The sequence below is a fragment of the Saccopteryx bilineata genome, chromosome 10, assembly GCF_036850765.1.
Source record: "Saccopteryx bilineata isolate mSacBil1 chromosome 10, mSacBil1_pri_phased_curated, whole genome shotgun sequence".
Lineage (NCBI taxonomy): Eukaryota > Metazoa > Chordata > Mammalia > Chiroptera > Emballonuridae > Saccopteryx > Saccopteryx bilineata.
Genome location: NC_089499.1, coordinates 53865987 through 53883473, shown reverse-complemented (window position 1 = coordinate 53883473; position 17487 = coordinate 53865987). Strand labels below are relative to the sequence as shown.

Below are 17487 nucleotides of genomic sequence, written 5' to 3'. Positions count from 1 at the left end.
TCCCTTAGAGGAGCGAGGGGGAAGCCCACCTTCCAGGGTCCCTGTTTCCTCACAGCAGAGGCGTGTAAGCCTGGCAGGCTTTAGCTCAATGACCTTCCTTTCCACTATTGAAGCAGGACCCAGATGGCATCCTATGAGACCCCTTTGGGGCATTGGAGCCTTTAAGGGTGTATCCTAAAAGCTGGTAGTTCCCCTGATCTCTATTGGGCTTTTTCTGCCTCTAGGTATCTTAAAAGCCATTCTCAGGAGATCTCGCTGAGGGGTTTGAGGATCCCCATCCGCCTATATAAATCTTTTCCATATATCTGGAGCTATTTGGAAAAAAGATAGAACAGTGTTATTAACTAGATCTAATAAAGAAGGTAGTAGTTTGCAGGCGAAAAAGATTTAGTGTCTCCTGTTCATCAGTATTCAAAAGAAATGTAAAATTTTTTTTTTTTTTAAGTAAAAAGCATGATATGGTAGACCCGTCAGAGTCATTGGCCTGGTGTGCAGGATTCCCGGGTTCGATTCCTGGCCAGAGCACACAGGAGAAGCGCCCATCTACCTCTCCACTCCTCCCCCTCTCCTTCCTCTTCATCTCTCTCCCCCCACCCACAGCCAAGGCTCCACCAGAGCAAAGCCACCCTGGGCACTAAGGATGGCCCCATGGCCTCCGCCCAGTCACTAGAATGGCTCTGGTTGTAACAGAGCAACACCCCAGATGGGCAGAGCATTCCCCCCTGGTAGGCATGCCAGGTGGATCCCAGTCAGGCGCATGCAGGAGTCTGTCTGACTGCCTCCCCATCCCCATCCTCAGAAAAATACAAAAAATAAATAAATAAAAGAAAAAATACTAAAAAAAAAGGGGGGGGGCATTCCCTTGTGCTAAAGCTCCAGGGAGCATGGAGTGAGCTTAAGTATGTCCTATGAAACATGGAGCTCTATGTTGACATATAAGTCTTTGAAGACTGAGGAACTGCTGAAATAGTTTATTAGCATTTGTCCCTAAGACAGCAGTCTCTATAATGGGAACACCATACGTAAGTATTTGCTGTCTGTCTATAGATTAAGGGGGGAATATGGCAAATGCTGAAAAGCCATGATCTTTGTGCCCCTCCCCTCCCCCAACCCCCTCCTTCTCCTCCCCCCACCCTGTAACCCCAACACTGTTTTTCATGTCTCTGAGTCTCATCTTTATGTCCCACCTATGTATGGAAACATATAGTTCTTAGTTTTTTCTGATTTACTTCTTTCACTCAGTATAATGTTATCAAGGCCCATTCATGTTGTTGCAAAAGATCCTATGTCATCATTTCTTATGGTTGAGTAGTATTCTATAGTATATATATACCAAAGCTTTTTAATCCACTCATCCTCTGATGGACACTTGGGCTGTTTCCAAATCTTTGCTATTGTGCACAATGCTGCCATAAACATGGGGGTGCATTTCTTCTTTTCAAACGGTGCTATGGTGTTCTTGGGGTATATTCCTAACAGTGGTATAGCTGGGTCAAAAGGCAGTTCGATTTTTAATTTCTTGAGGAATCTCCATACTGTTTTCCACAGTGGCTGCAGCAGTCTGCATTCCCACCAGCAGTGCAGGAGGGTTCCCTTTTCTCCACATCCTCGCCAGCACTTATTCTGTGTTGTTTTATTGATGAGCACCATTCTGACTGGTGTGAGGTGATATCTCATTGTGGTTTTAATTTGCATTTCTCTAATCATTAGTGATGTTGAACATTTTTTCATATGCCTGTTGGCCATCTGTGTGTCCTCTTTGGAGAAGTGTCTATTCATTTCTTTTGCCCATTTTTGGATTGGGTTGTTTGTCTTCCTGGTATTAAGTTTTACAAGTTCTTTATAAATTTTGGTTATTAACCCCTTATCAGACGCTATGTCAAATATATTCTCCCATTGTGTAGTTTGTCTTTTTATTCTGTTCTTATTGTCTTTAGATGTGCAGAAGCTTTTTAGTTTGATAAAGTCCCATTTGTTGATCCTGTCTTTTATTTCACTTGCCTGTGGAGACAAATCAGCAAATATATTGCTGCGAAAGATGTCAGAGAGCTTACTGCCTATGTTTTCTTCTAAGATGCTTATGGTTTCACAGCTTACATTCAAGTCTTTTATCCATTTTGAGTTTATTTTTGTGAGTGGTGTAAGTTGGTGGTCTAGTTTCATTTTTTTTGCAGGTAGCTGTCCAGTTTTCCCAACACCATTTGTTGAAGAGGCTGTCTTTACTCCATTGTATTGTCTTACCTCCTTTGTCAAATATCAGTTGTCCATAGAGCTGTGGGTTTATTTCTGAGTTCTCTGTTCTGTTCCATTGATCTATGTGCCTGTTCTTATGCCAGTACCATGCTGTTTTGAGTACAATGGCCTTATAATATAACTTGATATCTGGAAGTGTGATACCTCCCGCTTTTTTCTTCCTTTTCAGGATTGCTGAGGCTATTCATGTTCTTTTTTGGTTCCATATAAATTTTTGGAATATGTGTTCTATGTCTTTGAAGTAAGTCATTGGTATTTTAATCAGTATTGCATTGAATTTATAAATTGCTTTGGGTAATATAGACATTTTAATGATGTTTATTCTTCCTAACCATGAGCACGGTATATGCCTCCACTTATTCATATCTTCCCTGATTTCTTTTTATCAATGTTTTATAATTTTCTGAGTACAAGTCTTTAATCTCCTTGGTTAGATTTATTCCTAGGTACTTTATTTTTTTGGTTGCAATGGTAAAGGGGATTGATTCCCTGATTTCTCTTTCAGACAGTTCATTATTAGTGCATAAAAATGCCTCTGATTTATGATTATTGATTTTATATCCTGCCACCTTGCCAAATTCATTTATCAGGTCTAATAGTTTTTTGACTGAGACTTTAGGGTTTTCTATATACAATATCATGTCATCTGCAAATAATGATAGTTTTACTTCTTCTTTTCCAATTTGGATGCCTTTTATTTCTTTTTCTTGTCTGATTGCTGTGGAGGAATCTAAATCTTGCATCACCATCTTGTACTGTCTATCTGTATTTATAATTCTAATTTAAAAAGCAGACTGCCATTATATTTGTACTGAAGTGATACAGTTACTTTTCTCTTACACTGTGATATAAGGTTTCTTTCTTAAAATGCCAGGCTCATTGAATTCACCCAGGAATAAGTCATTGTCTTTTTCTTTCTTCTTCGTAAAGTGAAAACACCAGTATCTCTCACTCCAGCCCTGTGGGACCACTTTGAGTCAACTGCAGTCATATCCCAGGAGGTCCCGAGCCTCATAAAACCAGTAAGTAAAAGAGAGGAACTTTACCATGTGTTACAGAAATAGAAGAAGTGTTTTGTCAAAGAGAAAATTATTTTTCTTATGAATAATTATCTATAACAACAAGCATAGAGAAGCTTGCCATGAAATATAATACCTTTTTGAGATGAAGAATACAATACAATTTAGTCTATCCTCCAGCCCTCTCTCACAAAATACAAATTATGGAAAACAATAGTTTTCTTTATGAAGCATTGAGAGGCATTATATGTGGTTAATTTGGGGTTGGACCAGTTCAATCCTTTTCATTACTATAAAAAAAAAATAAGAACACCCCCCCCCCAAACGTGATTTCTCTTTCTAATGGGATGCAATTCCCTCTTCTATGTAGTTTCTTTGGTAGCTTGCCACAGTGCCTTTGGGAACTTTATAGGGATAGCTGTTGACTGTTTAGATACTGAAACACTGAGAATAAAAAGTAAACGACTTTCTTTTCCATCCCCAAGAACATCGACATGCCTCCTCCCTGGTCTTTGCATGTCTGTCTGATTGCATCCTACCTAGGAAGTTAAACTGAGATCTTGGAAGTGTAACATTTATAATCATAGCTTGTTTTGCCTTAAAACAATACTTAATCTCTGTTTTCTTCTATTTTTATATAACTAGGGGCATTCCAATGTTTTGACTTTAAAACCTAGCAGCAACTTTCCCGCAGAATTCTCATTTAAGAAATCAGAATTCCCATGTCTATTTTGATTTTTATCCTTTTCTACCCCTTATTAGAAACTCTGTTTGTTCACGCAATCAGATCATACGATCATTCTTGCGTTTCAACCCTGTATATGCCTTTGCCTAACATCCGCTCGCATTTTCTTAAAAATTCCCCACTATCATTTTTCCGTATGATACATTCATATTTTGGGGAATGGATTTTGTTCTTATTTATTTATTTATTTATTACTTCCCTGGAATCTTTCGGAATGGGGCTCTTGGAAAACATCGCATGCCGATTTTACAGAACATGTTCTGCTTGAAGTTGCACAACTGCTCAGTATCAATAAGTTCTTGCTGCTGAGAGCAGTCCTTGGTGCCTCCCGGGATTTCACATATGTGATTGGACAGGTGGTGTGTGTACTTCGGAAATCTCACAAATGCTTGACTAAAAGAAAATCACTTAACTCTTAAATATGTTCTTCATAGTTTTCACCATTAGCTATTTGGGCTACAAAGTGAAATGCAGGTGTATCAGTTCTAACATCTATAAACTGGAACCAGATATTTCCTTATAGTCACTCACGTTACTGAAAATCCTGCATATTAAAAGGTTACCCTAATTATTTCTGTGAGTTTTTCTTCAGTTCCTGTTAGAATCAGGGATTAAGTGTTTATACACTAACACAGCTTCATCATTTCATACGTGAATTCAGATTAGATTTATCCCAAGTAGAGCAGAATCAGGTCAGTATTTTAGAAAAAGATGCCAGCTTACGTTTCAAAATGACGGGTGCTTCTGGTTTTCATTGCTCATTTCCTCCCATTGTAAAATGTATTTATATGACATTTCTCATGCTTTGATTAATTATGTATTTTTCTTATAAGATTTTTTTAGAGAGGGAAATCTTACATTAAGGTAGCAAATGATGACTTTGTGTTTCATAATGCTGTAAATAAATCCCAGGAGACTGAGAAATAAAATAAACAAACATATAAGTCTCTGATAATATTTAAAAACCCTTAAGAACTTTGAGTTATTTGGTTTAGGAGGAAAATCAGAAAAAAAAAAAGTGTAACCAAATCACTAGGGCTGCTGAAAGCTGATCTACACAGTAACTGAAATAGTGATGCACCAGAATGTCTATAATGAAAGTAAAACCCTCCTAGGTAAGTGTCAGAAAATTGAGATTTTTGTACAGGAGACTAAAGTTCTGTCTATGTAAACTCTGAAACACATACTTACATGATATGTAGTGGTCAAACTTCACCTTAATTTACATAACATGTTTAGAGAATGAAAATCTGGAAAGATTTTGGTATTTACCATCATAATTAGAGTCAATGTTAATTTTAATTAAGTTTTTTTTTTTTTTTTCATTTCTCTGAAGCTGGAAACAGGGAGAGACAGTCAGACAGACTCCCGCATGCGCCCCACCAGGATCCACCCGGCACGCCCACCAGGGGGCAACGCTCTGCCCACCAGGGGGCGATGCTCTGCCCATCCTGGGCGTCGCCATGTTGCGACCAGAGCCACTCTAGCGCCTGAGGCAGAGGCCACAGAGCCATCCCCAGCGCCCGGGCCATTTTTGCTCCAATGGAGCCTTGGCTGCGACAGGGGAAGAGAGAGACAGAGAGGAAAGCGCGGCAGAGGGGTGGAGAAGCAAATGGGCGCTTCTGTGTGCCCTGGCCGGGAATCGAACCCGGGTCCTCCGCATGCTAATTTTAATTAAGTTTAATGTTATCCATGGCACAATATACTTCTCTTGTTATAAGAGTGACTAATACGCTTAGATACTAAACATTTTCTACCAGGCTTTTATAGTTTTGTGGGAGCATGGTAAGATCTGAGCAACAATTAATTCTATGAGCAAATTATACAAGATTATAAAATTGATCCTACTGCATGTATTTAAATGTATTGCAAAATAATTATTTTTCACATTAAATATGCAAACATTTTTAACATGTATGGACCAAAGGCTATTTTCCATTTCTAAAAACAACCCAAATCTCAAATTCATAAGCTTCTTGGATGAGGAGTATTTATTTGCTCCATAATGTTGAAACTCTTGGGACATTCTGCATGTCTGAAGCGAGGTTCACCGTTAGGCTACAATCAGATTACCTTTATCACTTTTTAGAACAGAGTTTTTGTTTGCTAGGACAGTTGGATTATAACACTCAGGTAGAGGGGAATCTTAAATTGTCACCAGCTCTGTCACAGCTTATATTTCCTCCACTGTGTTCCCGTTCACATCCTCTACTTACTAAATTACAATATTCATAATGCTTTGTTAACATGACTTTCTTTTCTTCTCTTTCCAAATCCCCATATTCTGTACCTTAGCCATCATGTGCTCCAAGCCCTAGCAGAATTCCTGACACATGGGCATTTCAACAAATATTTATGGAATTGAATTATAGCTGAGGAGTATTATTGCAAGGTTCTTTAGCTATTGCCAGTAACATTTATTTGGTCTTTGCCCAAGAACTCAATTTACCCTGTGACAGATTTTGTTAAAAGGAAGTGACTAAATGACCATGAGTCCCAGCTGCACATATAGAAAGCAGAACCATTGACCTTTGCTGTAGGTTTAGACTCTGTGTGCTTTTCCCATCTATCCATTCATCCATCCATCTATTTTAAAAAACTATGTTTGTGGTGCTTTGCCTGTCACATAGTAGATCTGTTAATGAATGTGTGACTACCTTTTGAAGTTATTATGATTTACTCTTTTTTAAACCTATGGCCCATTCTAGTGTATTTAAGTACTGTTTTGGTTTTTTCAGGCTACTGTAATAGAACACTATAGATTAGGTGGCTTAGAAATAACACAAATTTATTTTTAACAGTTTTAGAGACTGAGAAGTCAAAGAAAAAGATGCTGGTAGATTTGTGTGTGGTGAGGGTCCACTTGCTTCCTGGTTCATACAGGGTTGACTGTCTTTTTGCTGTGTCATCACATGATGGAAGGGGTAGGGGAGCTCTTTAAGATCCCTTTTATAAGGGCACTGATTGTATTTGCAAGGATTGTGCCTTCATGTCCTAATCACCTCCTCAAAGGCCCAAACTCTTCATGCCATCATATTGGGCATTAGGACTTAATATATGACTTTTGGTGGAGGATACAAACATTAATCTTATAGAAGATTTGCATGTGTGGTTTAGCTCCTAGCAATTCTTACAGCAAATACTCTTACATCTGCTTCTAATTCTTTCTTGTCTCCCACTCAATCCTAATGAAAGGATAATTCATCCCAGAGAGTGACTGAACATGCATTGAACATTTTGTGGACATAGAAACACCTAGAGCTACTATAGTACAAAGATCAGTGAAGGAGCACAGGTGGAATTTAGGGTTAATGCTGAAAAAAAAAAAAGCCGATACTAATAGTGGTGACCAAACATATGCTTGGTGAGAAATGTGTCATGCGCAGTTGTGGGTGAGCTAGCCTGGGAAGGTGAGGCGGAGTGGCCCACTGGCAGACATCTTGGCAGGCATTTCTACAGTGTGAGTCTAGATGTATTACATATTGCCCAAAACATACAGTTCTTTGTCTTGAAGAAAAGATATAACAGAGTGAAAAGATATAATGAACAAAACACATAAATTGTAAAAGCTAATGATTGAAAATGTATTGAATACTGTATATGATAAATTTATAAGTTGCTAAAAACAGATTAGAAAAGAAAAAAGCCCTTATTCTGAAAGAAGAAAATGACTGTTAAGTCATATATTAAGAATTAATCAATGCCTGCCCAAGTGGTGGCGCAGTGGATAAAGTGTTGAGCTGGGACACGGAGGTCCTGGGATCGAAACCCTGAGTCATCGGTTAGAGTGTGGGCTCATCCAGCTTGAGCACAGGGTTGCTGACTTGAGCATGGGATCATAGGCATAACCCCTGGGTTGCTAGCTTGAAGCCCAAGGTCACTGGCTTGAATTCCAAAGAACGCTGGCTTGAGCAAAGGGTTACTGGCTTGGCTGGAGTCCTCTGGTCAAGGCATGTAAGAGAAGGCAATCAATGAGCAACTAAAGTGCCACAACATTTTGATGTTTCTTATCTCTCTCCCTTCCTGTCTGTCTGTCCCTGTCTGTCTCTCAAACAAATAAATAATCAAAATATTATTATCTGCTTTCATGTGATTAACTCTTCAAATTGCATAAACTCATTTTGTAATACTTCTTATTTCAAAAGGATAACTTTTCTAGAAAATGGTGATAAAGTGCTTTGAAAACCATAACTGACTTAACAGTGATGATCTAACTTTATTCTACTTTGAAAATATTTGTGAGGAAGAGATATTTCAGTGCTAACATTTTAACTTATTGAAAATAGTAAGAGAATATTTTCTGCACCTTGCACACGGATTTAGTAAACATCTGTTGGGGTAGATACCTGCCATTAGATACAAATTGCTCTTCAAAAAAGTAGCTGTTAAGTCTGACATACTTCAGATCATAAAAGCAACTAATAAGCTCTTCGCAAAAATTATATTGTTGGGGGAGGTGTTTGTTTAACCAGGAATATCAGCAGTAGAAATGACTTAGTAGCTATGAAAAAGCATTCCTTGGAACTTTTTCAAAAGTTCCATTTTCCCTGTTGAGATACATATGGAAATTAGGCACCTATGCTCACTGTGAAGTTGGTAAATCAGGTTCACTATAATCAGGCACATCTTATCTTTGAGTATGTCAGGGTTGAGTATGTAAGTCATGCAAGAGATTTGCCCATCCTAGGTTCTTTCCATCTTTTTCTTCTTTCTCTAGTAAAATTTACTTCTATTTATCATCGTAGTAATGTTTGCCAAGAATCTTTACACATGTTCTATTTCTCCTTTTAGCTCTTAGATGAAGATGACAGACAATTTAGAGGAGTTGGTGTGTTTGAGTGTTGATGACACTGCTGAATGGTCATCATGTGTCTTTTTAAGAAAATGAATGCCTGGTTGTTCTGGAATATGCTACCTTAGGGATCCTCTTTCTGACTCACTGCCCACTCAAGGGGGAGCTTCTCAATAATTCAGTCCTCAGCCTTGGGAATCAATGCTTCCTGGATCTGCCTGTTCCTTTAAAAGAGCAATATAAATATCTTGGGATTTTAGGCCTTCCTTTGCCTCATTGATAAAATCTTTCTTGACCACTTAAATCTTGTCTTCAGGTCTTTTGGTCTAATATCAATTCCTGCTGATCAATTTGCTAGCCAGCTCCATGACCCCTGAGGTTGGGGATGGAGGTCTCCATTTCTCTTGTTCTGTATTGAGTGTTTTCCTGGTCCATTCAAAGTGGATTCTTTCCTGGGCCCAGTTCTATTTCCTATTGTCTTGACCTTATCACGGCCTATTATCTGTTCTAATCTAGCAGTTTTGTGTCTATTGCTTTTCTTTCTCCCCACCCCAACTTGATGCTGATTATTCCCTGGTGATATAATCACTTGTGATGGAAATGCCATGAATACAATTATTGTTATGATGTGTTATGGTTGTAATTGAAAAAGAAAAAGATATTACTAAATCAGAAGATATAAACTCTGACCACTTACAGTACTCTCTGATTCTGACAACATCATGATTAAAGAATCATCCTAATGTCTAGAAAGTTCAAATGTGATGTATAGAATGTTTAAATTTGACGAAATATGGTAATGTTGAGCCTTTTTCCTCTAAAGAGGATAGTTATAGAAAATATTGAATTATATGGAAACTACAAGTCTTGGGGAGTTTAGAAACAAGAATTTGGTTAATTTAGGCTCTGGTCAGTTGGCTCAGTGGTAGAGTACTGGCCCACCATGTCAATGTTCCAGGTTTGATTTCCAGTCAGAGCACACAGGAGAAATGACCATCTACTTCTCCACCCCTCCCCCTTCTCTCTCCCTCTGTCTTCCTCTCCTGCAGCCATGACTTGATTGGTTGAAGTACCTCGTCCCCAGACACTGAGGATAGCTCCGTGGAGCCTCCACCTCAGGCACTAAAAATAGCTCAGTTGTGAGCATGGCCCAAGATAGGCAGAGTATCGGCCTCAGACAGGGTTGATCTCAGTCAGGGCACATGTATGACTCTGTCTATATTCCCTCCTCTCACTTGGAAAATAAGAATGAATGAATGAATGAATAAATAAACAAACAAACAAACAAAATAATCTGGTTAATTTAGAATAATTTGGATTAAAATCAACTAATAATTGATAAACTATTACTTTTCCAGGGTAATACAAGCAAAGTTTAGTTCTTTTTCAATTTCCTAGATCATACCATCTATACTTTTCCTTAATAACAGGGAAGTGTTTCAGTCTTTATTAAGAGACTTACTTTCTTTCCCATCAAAATGAACAACTTTTGTGAAGAGAAAGAAGATAGATTGAAGAGAAACATGATATTTTAAGATACTAACTAAATATATCCATGGTATAGTCCCACAGATGAAACTAATGATGCCCTTTTTAAAATCTAAAACATACTATGGTAGCCTAAGATTAATATTCATTTTTGCCTCTAATATGTCCTTTGCTTTTGGCTGCATCGATACCCCCTTGAATATGTACTTTACTCTCTGGGCTTTTCATGGAGCATGTGTAAATGCAGATTGCTCATTGTGGTAAAAATTAATCTGAGATTAAAAAAAAAATCTTTGGCTAACCTATTTTTAAAATTTGCTTACAAATGACTAAAGAAAAGAAGGTTATAAACTCTCCTTAATCCATTCTGAGCTGAAGTCTCAGACCCAGGCGGGACTGTGTAAATACTCCTGCCATAAGCTACACATTAGCCTATCTTCTGCTTTTTGAACACTATCACTGTGCATGCCCTATTGAGCTATTCAACATGCTGAAATGACAGGTTTTCATTAGCCTTACAAGGGGTGTTTTGCAAGATGGCTGTTTCATATTACTCTATAGTCTGTATCATATTAAAGTCTGGCTGGCAGTGAAAAGACTGACGGAGAGAGGGTTCTTTTTCTTCATCCCCACTTTCTGTTGCTGTTGTGGTTGCTGGTGTCTCTGTGATTGCTTCTCTCTCGGGGCAGTGGGCCAGCTAATGACATGATGCCCTAAGCATGTATTTGGAGGGCGAGAGTATTGCCTTGCGTGTTTGATAGAAATAGGGTTCATCCATGAAAATTGACAACTGAATTGTCACCTTCCCTTCAGGTGGTTTCCTAATTGTAATTTGTTCTGTGCAGTGTCAGGAAATAGAAGTCTAGAGAAACAGAATCTCTTTTACCAGCAAAACCATCAGGATCAGAACAGCCTGGAAGTTACATTGGAAATAGCTTGAGGTGCTGGCTGGCTGTGAAGATATTCTAGTTGGGAAGGTTACTGAGATGGTTCAAATTGCCTCTAACCTTAAGTGAACTTAACTAGTGATGGGCTCAGTGATTTCTATCCAAAAAGGGGATAGTGCTCTGGTACTTTGTTAAATTTTAAATTACCTTTCTGAAAGTGCCATCTATTACTGTAGCTGTGCACTCAAACTCCCACTTTGAAGTAGTCAGTGGAGGTCAAATGTACAGCACTCACACAAGGAGCCATGACCTGAACACCACCCCTGATGCTTTAATTGCTGTGCTCTGGACAGCGTAGCTTGTTTTAAATGGCTGTGGGAAGCCACCAGATGCCCAGAAACTTTGATGGTTTGTCAGCTGTGACAAGGCTATGGTTTGGTGGTTGAAAGAATGATTAGGCTTAGAAATGCCTGGGCATGTTACTTGTCACTGTTTTATTTCATATATATTTTTTCACTGTTTCCAGGGTTATGTAAGATTTGGAGGTGAACTGAATTAATTACTATTTGCATCATCGGGAAATTAGAGAAGGTCCTTAATTCACAAAATGTTAAACATCCCATGGTAAAAAGTGTTGGCTTTTAAAAAAAAAACAACAAAAAAAAAACTATTTAGGGTTCCCCTCTCTTCTGCTATCTTTCTCTCCCTGTCAGTGTAGCTCTCTCTTACCCTCTTTCACCTCTTTGACTTTCCTCTTTCTTTTTATGGCCAGGGAACTTGTAGTGTGTTTAAAAAATGCATTTTGACACCATCTCTGCAAGATTTGGAAGCAAGATGCATACAGCTTCTTTTAACAGGCTGAGTAAACCTCAGTTATCTAAATGTTCTACTCCAGAGAAGTTATACAAAAGGTAGGCAATGGTCTGAAGCCACAAACTACTCAAAAGTGACATGCTACCATTCCTAAAAGTGTTCATCACCTCACTAAACAGTGGTGTCGCTTGTGAAATTGTCCAACACTCTTGCATTGTAGTGGGCAGGTGGAAGGAGATATTTAGAGAGTTATGCTTTGCGATTCTAGATAGCATCACTTTCACAATATATTTACAGGCTAACAGTTCTTTTTCTACTAAACACCTGAAGAGAGATCACATATCTGTGTCCCTGCCACCTGCCACAGGATGGCTCCATTGACAGGTTCAGGGCACAGAAGGGATCAGAGAGGATCAGACTAGTCAATGCAGAGAGATCCCCACCATGACAAAGAAAATGGATCAGAACATCTAACTCCAAGAACAGTGCTGTACCTTATTATACAAATGAGTGTTAATGTTTTAACATCTATTTTCCTTGTTTAAAAAGAGTCTTGTTAAAAAACATTTTAAAAGCATCTATTTAGAACATTCCTTAGAATATATAAAGATTTTTAGGTTTATTTTCTTAACACTAACTAGGAACATATATTCTTTAAATTATGCATAATCTATGTATTATTCTTATTAGCAATATATAGAGTAATAGTAAACAGTATAAAAGTAGTATAGTATAAAATGGTAAATGGAAATAATAGTAAGATAATAAATAATGTAGCAAATATACTATATATACACGTCAATAAAATATTTTATTTCAAAACACAGAATAACTACTTTGAAATTTTTGGACATTTTTGTTACTTTCAATATTGTTTGCCCAACCCAAATAATCAATTTTAAATTTGGAACATCTTAGGTGAATTTTCCGTTAGAACTGGAGAAGTCAGAGCTCCTTAATATGCTTATTGATTTTACTGTGGCAGTAAATTAAAATCAGAATAAAAAATGGACCATTTTCCCTCAGGTTTAATGGTGCCAGCCTAAATAAGTAGAATTGTTTTAGGTAGGAAGCACACACAACATATAATTTTAGAGAGATAAAGGTGAAAGAAGGCTAAGGAAAGACTAGAAGATTTCAAAATTAAATATTTGTTTGGGGTCCTTTGCTTAACACAAAATTCTGGGAGGTGCAAAATAAATGACAACTATTGGGTAGAAGTAAAAATTCTTCACTTGGCGTAGTAGTTTTTTCATGTTTAAGAAAAATATTATTCAAAGTATTGATCTCCTTGATCCCAATGAAATTGTGACTTATTTTTTTAGAATATACTCATTCACTGAAAGAGATAAAATACATCCTCATCGCTTTACTTGACATTTCAGCTGGGAAATTATTTTTTCATTCTGTTTTATTTTCTCTGCATGAATGAATATAAACATGACTAGAGTCTGACTACTGGAAACCATACACCGAATACTCATTGTGCATTGCTCCATGATGCATGGGTCAATCATCATGACATTTGAATCTCCTGGGTTCTTCATTTGGGATGGTAGTTTATAGATATAGGTATTTTCCTGCCCTTGGTAGTAGAGAAATCAGGAATTATAACTTCTTTATTTTATTTTATTTTATTTTGTGACAGAGACAGAGAGAGGGACAGATAGGGACAGACAGACAGGAAGGGAGAGAGAAGAGAATCATCAATTCTTCATTGCAGCTCCTTAGTTGTTCATTGATTGCTTTCTCAGATGTGCCTTGACCAGGGGCTACAGCAGAGTGAGTGACCCCTTGCTCAAGCCAGCAACCATGGGGTCTTGACTATGATCCCATACTTAAGCCAGTGACCCAGCACTCAAGCTGGTGAGCCCATACTCAAGTTGGATGAGCCCACGCTCAAGCTGGCGACCTTGGGTTTTTGAACCTATGTCCTACACATCCCAGTCTGATGCTCTATCCACTGTGCCACTGCCTGGTCAGGCAGGAATTGTAGCTTTTTAATTGGTTAAGGTAGAGTACATTAAGGGAGCTATCTTTTCAATCCAGGGAGGAACATTATGATTGAAAAGAACCCAGGAATCTGAAGAAACTATCATAAATTTGCCTATAATCTAGAATTGGGAGAATTTTTTTTTAAATTGAATATTAAACTTGCTCATATAAATACATTTTAAAAAATCTTTCTTGGGTGAACTTTTATAGATGTTCAGAAGACTTGGGAAGTGATAAAGGCCATGCCTTTTAGAAGCACACCAAATTAATGCTTGGAATGTTTTCATTTGAATAGTAGTACTGTTTGAGGGTCGTTACAGGATAATCTGCATGAAAGTGTACTTCCAACATCATTTGTCATTATGGTCTATGTATGGTATGGTTAATGTCCTATTAGGGAATCATCACATTGTTTTAAAGGTTGGTTGAATCAGATCTAAATTTTCAGTTATATCTACTCACCCAATTCTTTGTCCTTCAAGATTAGCAGGTAATGGACACTCTGATTCTAATTTCTTTCTCTTTTTTAGTACTAGATCTAAGTTTTATGGGGGGAAGGGAGCAATGATGTATATATATATAGCTAAAAGAATATATTTTTCAAAACTCTTTTCTTGTAACCAGGGTAACCATGAGACTGTGGGATAACAGTATAAAGGTGATGTGTTGTATGCAAGCTGAGAAGGTGCCTTGGGAGGACTTTCACCAACTGGAAAATGTGTCCCTCCCTCTTTTTCCACCTCTCCCAAGTGTTGCCTGGAATGTGTCCAGAATTGATGGAGCTCTGGAAGCATCTGGGGTGCTAAGTGACATTGAGGATGGACTTGACATGCTAGGATGGTAGAGCAGAGGAATAAAAAGAGCCTGCATCCCTGGTGACCACAGGGTGGCTGTGCCCACTCTGGACTGTTTAACTATCTACTTATTTTATGGGATGGTAATAAACTTGTTTTTGAGCAACTATTTTTTTAAGTTTTCTATTTTGCAACCTAACTAGTTTATACTTGATATTGCTTAAAAATAAAATGAGGCTAATTTTGAAATGTAGTATGCAGAGGAACTGAACACTTAAAACAGTTTGATTTTTGGGAAACATCACTGTAGGGCCCAGTAAACAGACATAATTCTATTTGTTTCTTAGTAACATTATGGCAAAGTAATTTTTCGTAAATCATTTTTCCCCTCTGAGTATTGCTATTCTCGGTAAAAGTAGAGATCTGACTCCATTAGCACTAACATCCCATCCTTGACCGTTCAAGATTCCTCATCCATGCAACCTGTCATTTAAAGTATAAGAGCAGAAAGATTAGAAAATGCCCAAGTCCAGCCAAGATGTTTCTCTACTGGGAATCCATGCATTATGGAAGGGATTAGCAACTCCATTTCAAAACCTTTCCTGAAGCAACCTTGTTAAAATACAGCTTGTGGCGCTATCATTGATGACATTCTCTCTCCTCCACAGTCTCCCAGGAAGCAGTCAATTGAAAATGCCCTTACACATGAATAACGACACAGTCATGGTGGTTGGAAGATGATTTGGTGGCAGGGGATTTGATACCAGAAGTTGCAGGATCTAGGGAAGGAATAATAAAAATAGTAAATTCTAGAACAAATCAATTTTGTCAACAATGCGCAGTGAAGAGAACCCACCAGGCTATTTCAGCCAAAAATAATACCTTGGCAATTTTACAGGAGGTATTTTTTCACACACACACACATCAACCAAGGAACAGTCTCCAGATTTTAAGTCCCAAAAACTGCAGCTAAAATAGAGATGGGTGAAAAGTCTTTCTTTCTAGAAGGAGCTGTGTGTGGGCTAATGAAAGGTGTGAGTGCAGATGTCAATAGAAACTCCGCTTCTTACAGTCTACAGTCCTGCTAATGTAAATTCAAATATTTCACAATTATATCAAGATCTTCCAATCATGGATGAACTTCACCCACATTTTGAATCTCCAGCTAAGACTTGACCCTTCCAAAGGCTTTACCATTGGTTTTTTTCTTTCCTATTCGATTCCCATCTAGGGAGTAGGAAGGGAGACTGAGAGAAAACTAGACCAGTGCTGGGCTTTGCTCCTCCTCCCAGTCCCTGTACTCTGCAGGCAGGGGAGCTCCGTAGTACCATAGTGAGCAATTCCTTACATCCTCTAACAGCAGGGAACCGCGTGCTTCAGATACAAGATGAGTCCATGAAAACCTTTTGTCACAGAGACCTTGTTGAATAATCAATAACACTTTGCTAATTGAATTATTGTCAAGTGATGCTGGTATCAGAGTTGAAGGATCCACTTCATTTGTTATGATTCAGGAGGTATTTGGTACTTAGGAACTCTTAGAATTTCTGTATCACTGAACTATTCTTCCAGGAGGGTGGTAATTGATGTTAAAAAGAGTTTGTATATTTTATTGTTCTGTATGAGTCCTTGCTAGAATAGCAGAAAAAAAAAACAAAGTTAATTTAGAGAAGTATTAATTTTATTTTATCAGCTTGCCTTATCATTTTCTCCATCTGTAAGTCAAGTGGAATTATGGATTCTACCCTCAAGCTGTTTGTTTCTCTACTTTCTTCAACAAAACTCCATGTCTTAGTTACTCTGTGCTTTTGTTTGCACTATGTCTATCAGAGGAAGGCTTTCCTTTGGTTCTTGGCTGGGGATTATCTGCCTCATCTTGTTTGACTAGCTTAATCAACAACTCTTTTTTTTTTTTTTTTTTTTTTTACAGAGACAGTGAGTGAATCAGAGAGAGGGATAGACAGGGACAGACAGACAGGAACGGAGAGAGATGAGAAGCATCAATCATTAGTTTTTCATTGCACGTTGCAACACCTTAGTTGTTCATTGATTGCTTTCTCATATGTGCCTTGACCACGGGCCTTCAGCAGACCGAGTAACCCCTTGCTTGAGCTAGGGGCCTTGGGTCCAAGCTGGTGAGCTTTGCTCAAACCAGATGAGTCTGCACTCAAGCTGGCGACCTCGGGGTCTCGAACCTGGGTCCTTCCACATCCCAGTCCGACGCTCTATCCACTGCGCCACCTCCTGGTCAGGCAACAACTCTTGGTTATATCTTCTCCAAACTTCCAGTTTAGTGTGGTTGTTGTCTCCTCATTGACCTTTAAGTAATTTATTTAGAACAGCTTCTCCCACCAAAGTAGTTTCTAGGGAACAGTAGTCATATATATATATATATATATATATATATGACTACAATAATGATCCTGGGGGGAAAGGATTATGACCAAATATACTCTGTAAAAACCCTATGTATGCTACCCATTTGGTTAGTGACAGTGCATGGATGTACTCATGGAGCCACTGATGCATTCTTTACATAATTTTTAGATGCCTACAAGCATGTCACATGCATATTAGTTCTAAATGGTGACTACAAAGTTGCCATGGCTCAGATACAGTTACTTGTCTACCAAATAATCATTACTTACTTTTCTTCTTCCCCCCAAAAAATCCAGATTTTTTTTTCTGGCATCTGGAAATC

At 38.2% G+C, this 17487-nt stretch overlaps 1 protein-coding gene across 3 annotated transcripts in view; it reads left to right on the top strand.

The window, feature by feature from the left end:
• Positions 1–17487, top strand: part of GRM7 (glutamate metabotropic receptor 7) — a 1011140-nt gene that overhangs the window by 294397 nt on the left and 699256 nt on the right. The gene's annotated exons all lie outside the window — the stretch shown is intronic.